This window comes from Lolium perenne, chromosome 6 (genome assembly GCF_019359855.2).
Source record: "Lolium perenne isolate Kyuss_39 chromosome 6, Kyuss_2.0, whole genome shotgun sequence".
NCBI classification, from domain to species: domain Eukaryota; kingdom Viridiplantae; phylum Streptophyta; class Magnoliopsida; order Poales; family Poaceae; genus Lolium; species Lolium perenne.
Genome location: NC_067249.2, coordinates 38396617 through 38406253, shown reverse-complemented (window position 1 = coordinate 38406253; position 9637 = coordinate 38396617). Strand labels below are relative to the sequence as shown.

The 9637-nt window shown below is 42.4% G+C and overlaps 1 long non-coding RNA gene across 1 annotated transcript; it reads left to right on the top strand.

The window, feature by feature from the left end:
- Positions 1-7192: 7192 nt before the first annotated feature.
- On the top strand, positions 7193-8933 carry LOC127309709 (uncharacterized). The gene is made up of 2 exons (XR_007857293.2): positions 7193-8324; positions 8439-8933. It is a non-coding gene; the product is annotated as an uncharacterized lncRNA (long non-coding RNA).
- Positions 8934-9637: the final 704 nt, after the last annotated feature.

The following is a 9637-nucleotide window of genomic DNA, read 5'->3' as shown; positions in this document are numbered from 1 at the left end:
TGCAAATAGTGATCTAACCTAACCCTAACTACCCCAATTGCACTCTACTGGTTCCCTTGTCCCCTCTCTCACTTAACACCCCACAGCAACCCTAGGGAGGCAAGCCCTAGCTTGCATGGCATGGCCATGCCGGCCATGTCGAGCCACCCCTCTCTCCCTTGCTCTCCAACCTTGGCCCTGGTGTCCATTAGCTCCACCTCACCCTTCTACCTCACCTAGCCATGGCCTTGTCGCCGTAGACGCCGTAGACTCGCCGGAGGACACGCGCCCAGAACGCGCCAGCATGCCGCTCGCGTGGCGCGTGGCGCGCCACAGACGCATACTGGCCACGCGCCATGCCACCACCTCGAGCACGCCCTGGACCCCCTGCGAGCGAGTTGAGCACCTGCGTGACACGGCGACGCTGCCAGACACGCACGCAGCACAGACCCGTGACCGCCGGCGCCGGAGACGACGACATGATCCCGTGAACGCCGCGGCAGTAGTGGAAGCAAGGCGACCAAACCAGCCACCGCCCGACCGTGCCAGCACCACCTCTAGCTTCGCCTTGATGAGGAGAACACGACCGCACCCTCGCCTAGCTCGATAGCTCACCGGAGAAGCCGCGAGCATGTCGACCTCGCTTCGGACCCGCAGCACCCGCGCGTCTCTATAAATAGAGCACTCCCCTGAGCAATCCAAGCACACCACCTTGCTCTCCACCCTTCACTGCTTCTCAACCACCACACCACTCACTCGATTGTCGCCGGAGCTGCTCCAATTTGGAGATCGGAGCCGCCAGTACCTGGTGGACGCCGCCGTCGATTGGAACCGAACCAGGAGCTGCCGCCGGTACCAGGAGCTCCGCCGTCGTCCACAACTTCACCACGCACATTGCCTACCCTAGCTGGAGCCACGGTGAGCTCTCCGACCCCCTACCCTCGCCGCCAGTACGTCGGGTTCTCGTCGAAGAAGACGATGAACCTCGACCGTCGATCTGTGTTCTAATCCAACGCGCCAGTTTAAAACATACCGATTCGGTAGTTATGAGCCACTGACGCGTCGACCCCATGTTGTCAGCGCGCCGCGCGTCTGTGGACCGTGGCTGGGCTGGACTGGGCCGTTTTAATTCAAATTGGCCCTGTTTCGTTTCCCGCCGGCCCTATTAATTCAAATTGCTTTTAATCAATTCAAAATAATTTCAATACTGCCCAAACTTTGAAAATCAATAGATTAAAATTGGCTTAACCAAATTCAATGAATTATATATGGTTGGAAAGATAGTAAAAAGATCTAAAGAATGCCACTGGTCCCATGTCAAGATGTGCTGTAGAATTAATCTGATAAAAAGAAGAAGGCAGAGACTTTTCCCTATTCAAATAATTATTAAAAATCAACAGAAATAGATATTAAGTTAATTCCAACTCTAATAGCTCACATTTGACTTACACTAATTGTTTATGCAATAAAATGGTGTGGTCACATTGCATGATCATGCCCTAGTTTAATTAATGGTCAATATGGCTAGTTTATGTAGTTGATATTGTCCAAAACTATTAAGTAAATCATATGAAGTATTATACTTCATTTAAACCTTGTCTCAAATGGATTCATGTGATGTTTGGACCCCTGGCCAAACTCACTTATATGAATTACTTAGAGATTTAAATCATTTGTAGCATTACTAAATGGTATGAGGTGGTCTACCTCATTTAAATCATTTTCTCAAATGATAATGATGAATATTTGACTTAGGTCAATATAAGTTCATATATGATTGTTTGAGAAATTAAATCTTAAGAAGATTTCAATGAGAGGAAATTATTTCTCAAGAACCCTATGGAAACTATCATTTACGTATTAAATAAAAAGAAGTGAATTCTCCTCAAGCAACACAATCCATGCACCCTAATTAGATTATTTGTGTGCATAGAATAGTTTGTGTGTTTATATGTGATACATGGAATAGCCATTGAATTAGTGAGTAATTATACTCGTATTCAAATTTAGACGCTAGCACCGGAGAGTACACGGAAGAAGAAGGTTGCTACCAGGAGGAGGAGGAGGAGAACTTTGAGAACTACCAAGGCAAGCTAATATTCTTGCAAAGTGCAAAGCCCTTTGGGGCAAGGCACCATGAGTCTTATCTTTTCTTACATAAGCCTACCCCAAGTTTATACATTACAAGTTCTTACTTGTTTTCTCAAGGGATTACTTTTATAGTTAACTTTGGTCAAAGGAAAGAGGTTTACTAGAGTAGTAAAGTTCGTCTTACTCAAGCAAAGCAAGATAGCACCCCTCATGATTTAGAGCTAGTGCTAATGAATAAAACTTGACTACTCTAGATGAGAACAATGTGACTTGAAATAAATTTGAAACCTTGGAATGATGAAGCATTCCATTGAATGATTTTTGAAGGTGAATATGACCAAGAGAAGATGGTGATTTTTGATAAAAATGATATTGGTTTGAATGCGATACCTTTCCAATATTAAGTACCCCCACAATACCTGATTATGGGTAGGGCTTAACTGGAAGTTTATGCATCTTAGTATGGGTTCCCTCTAAACACACATCATAGGGGTTATGCTTGAGGCTGCCTCCGTTGTTGAGAAAAGATGTGAATTGAGGTGAATTATACGGCCAAGCCCTGTGCAGTTCCCAGGTTGACAGTTGGTCTTCACTGGGAGGCCAAGCTCATGGGGAGAGGTGCTCATACTAGGATTTGTAAGTGAAAGGTTATGGTTGATGATCCGCGTACTATGTTACGATGATTCGGGGTAATCCCGACGGATGAAATCAAATGTTGTGGCACAAGTGTGCAACCTCTGCAGAGTGTAAACCTATTCGAATAGCCGCGTCCACGGTTACGGACGGTTGGAAAGGCCATACAGTTTTCGATGTCATATCTTTGAAAAATGTTGTTGAAAGAAGATGGTGAAATGACTTGTGGTGAATTGAATTGAAATCACCACTTGAATGGTGGGAATGACACTAATGTTCCCCCTTGAGTTAGTTAGCACTTGAATAAGCTTTTCTCAAATACTTATGAACTAAAACTGGCTTTATGCAAATAAACTAGAGCTTAGCAAACCTTACTAGAATGTCTAGCAATTACATTAGTATTAGTTTGCGAGTACTTAAAGTACTCACGGCTTTGTCCCTGGCTATTCAAATGGCCAGAGTATGAAGATGAACAAGGAGATGACCAGCAGGACGCCTACGACAACTAGGAGTCTTCCGACATCAAGCGTTGGCCTGTGGACTAGAGAGTCCTTGTATCTTACGCTTCCGCTATGAACTTGTGTTTGTTCGTTGATCAATAGATCAACTATTCGTGTAATATGGATGATGTGATTCCACTTGTAAGACATTATGGTTTGTAATGAATGATGACTGTGATACTTAACAATTATGCCTCGCAACAACAATATTCCTGGGATTGCGATGTACGACATAATAGGCATTCGGACTTAAAAATCCGGGTGTTCCATTCGCAAAGCTGTCATGTATCATATTTTTTCAAAGAGAATAAGATTTCTTTGTAGATTTTTTTTTGCTAAAAACTCATCTGCAGTGTTCGCACTGTTGCGTGAAGAAGAGGGAAGAAGATTCAGTGGAGGTAGGAGCTTCAATGACACTTCTCAGAGTCGGACAATCATTAACCATGCACAGGGTCACAAAATTTAATCACCCATGTTGCCATGAACAGGATATCTGAACTGTACCTAAAATGGTCTGGACAATACGCTGAAATGTATTGTCCATGTTTTCTATATGACCTTGACTCATTGAGTGAACTAGTTGGTGCCTTACCCACATTCTTTATAATCTCTGAGTGAACCGGTTGGTGCATTGAACTCAATACAATATTACATCCTATGTGAAGAACTTATCTTATAACATTTCCCATGGTACCTACACATTACAATAGAACAATTATGTCATGCAGAATGCAATAACCCAGCTTGAAAAAAATAGAGAACATTTATAGGAGTAATTGATGAATAATAGTACTCAACAGCAGTTAGCTACAAAAACAACCTATTTTATCATAGCTCACAAGGAAGAGGAAAAGAAAACTGGTACTTTAATGTTGTAATATTGTTTCAATTGTATGTATCAATACATTGCATGGCCTAGAAATCATCTCCAAATAGTAAAATTAAATCAACAACATAATGGGAATTGCCAATTGACTCCAGATATTTACATGCTCCATTGCGAGCTGTCAAAAAGAAATTTACCATAAATTTTTAACATATTTGGTAGCTAGCTAAATTAAAAAATATATGGCATGAAAATGTTTGAGTATTTAACACTACAAAATTGAACTCGCCGGGTCATATCATGCCAAGCTGATTGCACCCGCACATCCGCAGCCGCAGCAACTAGTATCATCTCTTACCCTTGCAACTTGCGAACAATAAGCAGAACGAACACATTTACTTGAACATGTGTATCTCTGTTGGTTATGTGATACTGAATGGATAACGGGTTTACTCGGATTTGTTTAGGCATTTAAGATGTTGAACATAATCGATGACATGAAAAAAAAGTTATTCATGTATCAATATAAATAATTTGGCAAAGTTATACTTGTTTATTTTTTTTATCTCAACATATGTTTTTTCAAAAGTAACATGGAAGCTATGTCTCGGGCTATAATGGCAGATGTGTGTGAATTTCCTAATGATATATACTCTATTTCAATAGACATATGAGAGATTAAATTTCAGAAGCTTGGTTGGAACAGAGTATCTCTAACCAATTAATAAGCCAGACTACCTGACTAGCACAAGGCTCACCACAATTATCCCAAGGTTAAGAGGCATAAAACCATTAATTCAGATAAACGACATTTGGAACATAAGAAACCTCCAGTTCAACCTCAGATTATGAGTCCCCACAATACATGGTCTTGGCTCTTTTGGAGAATAAGACTTTATAGCATTTTATAGAGAGTGGATAGGGTGGAAAATATGGCAGTATTACACTTGAAATGTATAGAGAATTAAGTTTTTACTGCAGTAATATCACAGAAAGAAGAGGAAGAAAATATTCCACTGGATATAAAATGTGGAATACTTTTGTACACCCATGCATGGGTGTGGGTGTTTCCGTCCCTACAATAATATATATTCGAACAGGTTTTAGCAACTAAGTTGAAGGCTTTGTGGACCCAAAAAGTAGCTGGAAAGGTCTTGCACACCCATTTCATTACTGGTCTTATAAAAGGGGAACTATGGGGCACTACTATTGATTCTAAAATGCCCGGAACTAACTCTCATGCTTGCCCACTCAGGGAGGTAATGAGTGTTGCGACTTGCGAGACAGAGATCCTGGTGCCTAGTTGTGTATGTGGTGCACAAGCTTGACAATCTTCTTGAGTCTTGAGATAATATGGGAGTAGGAGGAACTAGGGAAAAATACTCCAGGGAACAGACCTGGATAATATGGCACAGAAGCCGTTAACTGCGGAGGAACCAGTGGTGTTAGTTTTTTCACTGCATGCTTCAAAGCTGACCTTTTCAGCTTACACTACCCAAACCAGCTGGGCAATCCAGTGCAGTGTGCGGTTGAGGGGACAATTCGTGGCTGGTTCGCGAGTACGCTAGCAGCAAAGGGCTCTCATCACTAAGCTTGAGACTTCCAGAGAAGGCGAGCGGATTGGCGACGACGCTCTGCTCTTTCGTCACCATTCCTATCATCCTATGATCACAGCTTGGCCATTCTTGGCCTGTTGCGCTCGCAGCCAGATGGTCTCCTTAGCATTTAAGTGTGTGTGTGTGTGTGCGCGCGCTATGAGTTAATCTTGCTGCTGCCCTTAGCATTATTAGGTTTTTTAGTTATAGAGTTACTAGATAGGTTCAGTTAATGTGTCGTTTGACTCAGTCATCTCCTTTACACATGGTTGCTTGGATGAGGGATCACATGACTCGGTCATCTCAATTTTGTGGTGAATAAAGAAAGAGGGACTATTCACAAAAGCTTCAAGTTATTCGTAGTTGCAAATACTCATGTCCAGTCTCTGAACTTCTCTCAGTTAAGCATTTTTAAAGTCCACAAGTATTATCAGAGCGTGCCCACCATCAATGGTGGATCTAGCGCCTTGAAGATGCTATTCCATTCTCCTCGCGGTAGGAGCTCTCACTCACCTGCTTGCTATGGTCCCGAGGTTAATAGGCATAAACCATAAGTTCAGATAAATGATAGTTGGAACACAAAGAAGCTCCAGCTCAGTTGAATTTATGAAAACCCTAACATCATTTTAAGAGTCTCGCAAAAAAATCAGATTATGGGAGCTAAGAAAAGACTATATGATTCTGCACAAACTGTACTCGTGAGAGACATAAAATTTGCATGGAGCGTCGATGTCATGCTCTTTGTGAGATGCATACGACCGAAATACATGGTTTTTTTTATTTTCTAATCTATAATTTTGGAGAAGAAGACTTGATAGAGTTTTCTTTATCCAGCAGAAAATTTTCTTTCTCTTCTTTCTGTGTTTTTCATGAGATGAGAATTTTAAGTGTATACTGCCATATTTTTTATTGTATATTTTTTGATAAAGGGAATATTAATATCATGAAGATACCCATTACAACGAGTCTTTGCAAGAACGTCATACACCAATGATAGTATGGATGTACACATCCAAAAAAAGAAGAAGAAGATTAAAAAAGGAAAGTTCCGCTATAGTGTTCTAGCCCTTACAGCAACATCACAAAAACCACCATGACAACACCTGAAGTTCAAGTCCTTCAAAAGCGACGTCTTCAAGTAAAAAATAGTACACAAGAGCCGTCGCTACTCGATCATATATCTTAGGTTTTCACCCTAAAGAAAGTTCTCACTCTAAAAAAAAACTTAGTTTTTCCACTGTATATATGTGAACTTCTTGCATTATCTTTTGAAATTTTAGGACTAGGGGCATAACAAATTTAATAAAACTAAATAGCACAATAATACATGTTTAAATCATAGTTTTAAATAGTCGGCTATAACTTTCTAAAAGGTGGCTATAGCCCTTTTTTGCAGGCCACGGCTATAGCATATATCCTGCTTTTTAAGACCATGCATGGTTCAAATAGGGTTTAGCCAATAAGTTGAAGGCCTTGTGGCCCCTCAAAAGTAGTTGAACAGAATTACACCCTTTTCACTACTAGGCTTATAAAGGGAGAATTATGGGGCACTGCTATTGATTCCGAAATGTTGTGAAGCAGCTCTCCTGCTTGCCCATCAAAGATACAATGAGTGTAGCGAGGCATAGATCCTGGTGCTTGGATGTGATACAAAAGCTTGACAAGCTTCTTGAGCCTTGAAATAATATTGGAGTTGCACTAGGGAAAATATACCAGGCAACGGACCTAGATAATTTGTCCTGGTGTTAAATATGGAGGAGTGTAGGGCTGACAGTTCGCGGCTGGTTCACCACTTCGCCACAAGCAAAGGGCCCTCATCAGTAAGTAGGAGAACAATAGACATGGTGAGCTGATTGGCGATGCTGCTGTGTTCTCTTGCTCCCTCTGCTCTGATCAGATTTATGTGATTCTGAGCTTGTTCGGCTGGCAGACCGATGCTCAGCCCCTGTCCGAGGTGCTGGTGACGGACTTGTTGCTCGAGTCTCGTGTGCGCTGTCGGTTAATCTACCTATCATTTTGTTAGCTCTTGGTTCCAGTTAGAGTGTCACACAGGTTCAATCATCTCCTGTATCCAAGGTAACTTGGATATGGGATGTCACGTTTGGTTGAGGGCATCATGGACCTACATACGCAGCCAAATACTCGTGTCCACTCTCTGAGCTTTCGCTGACATTCTGAAAGGAGTAAAATATATGGCGGGTTACTGTACTTATCGGCGTGACACAAGGAGGTCACTGTACACCCATAATACGCTGTTACGGTCAGTAATCTTGTTTTGGCCTGTCGCAGACGGTCACCGCCGCGTGTAGAGAGATGTATGGGCTTACGTGGCGCGCGCGGGGCCCATCTGCCAGTCCGATTGAATGGGCAAGTTGAAAGGGGCAAACAGAGGAGGGAGTTTTCTACAAAACTGTCAGCCACTCTTCCCCACCCTTCTCCACCCTTTGACTCTTCCCCACCCTTCTCTCTGCCCTCCGCCAGAAGAGCTCCGCCGCCGCCATAAGAGCTCGTCGGAGAGGTTGTTCGTCCGAGAGCGTCGTCGGCATGAAGAGCTCGAGCTCGTGCAGTAGTGCGCTCCGCCGCAGGGCCCCGTACATTTCACTCATCCCCTGCCCCTACTGCGGTCGGATGGTGAAGCGCAGCGTGTCGGGGACGGCGGAGCACACCGGCTGGACGTATTTCAAGTGCGAGGACCATGGGGTATGTTTTGGAGCTCACCCATTCTTCATTATTTTGGGGAATTTTTGAGGGATTCTTGCTAAATCTGGCAGTTGCATGGATAGGGTTTGACACTATTTTGGTTTGATTTGACAGAAAGGTTGCATTTTCTGGAATTGGGAATTAGAGTACGTCCAGTACTTGATTGAGATGGACAATCTAGGGGAGATGCTGGTATGGATGCACTTGGGTGGGCTGAAGACAGGAGGGAGGAGCTGAACCAGAGACAAGCCGAGAGGGAAGCATCTATCCATGGTGGACCTGGAGCAAAGGAGGAGAAAGTTATGAAGGTCATAGAAGCACTGGTACAGAAGTAGAAACTGTGGTTTTGCTCTTGAAGATTGTAATTGTCGTGGTTGCATTGTTGTGTGTCGTGATCATGCTGAAGAAATGAGAAGTGTTAGCTGCCAGTGAAAAATGTTACTGATGATGTGGTGTTGAGTTTAGTTTGGATTAATGTTTAGTTAGCTAGATGCTGCAAGTGTATCGTATATGAATGTAATGGGTCAATGCTACTGATGATCTTAATTAGGATGTCGAAAGTTTGTTTAAATTTGGGATGTCGAAAATGTTATCAAAAGTTTATTTAAATTGGGTGGTCTAAATTGAAATCTTGAGAAGCATGTCGAAGGTTTGTCTAAATTGAAATGTCGAGAAGGATGTCGACAAGGTTTGTCTAAATTGGGATGTTGGGAAGGATGTCGAAGGTTTGTCTAAATTGGGATGCCGAGAAGGATGTCGAGAATGTTTGTCTAAATTGGGATGTCAAGAAGATTTGTCTAAATTGGGATGCCGAGAAGGATGTCGAGAATGTTTGTCTAAATTGGGATGTCGAGAAGGTTTGTCTAAATTGCGATGCCGAGAAGGATGTCGAGAAGGTTTGTCTAAAGAGTACTCGTATCTAAATTGTGATGTCGAGAAGGATGTCGAGAAGGTTTGTCTAAATTGGGATGTCGATAAGGTTTGTCTAAATTCCGATGCCGAGAAGGATGTCGAGGGTTTGTCTAAATTCCGATGTCGAGAAGGATGTCGGAAGTTTGTCTAAATTCCGATGTCGAAAAAAGATGTCGAAACTTTGTCTAAATGATATACCATCTGAAATATGTAATGCAAAGGTCAAAGATACTTAAAATCTCACATTGTCTAGCATTAAACTTAAAATCTCACATTGTCTTAAGATTAAGTGCCTGGTAGATAATACATCATTTCTTTTTGGGACATCTGAACTCATCGAACATGTAACTTTCTTTTCTGCACCAGGGACAACAACATGTTCATCACTGCAGGTCATGTCA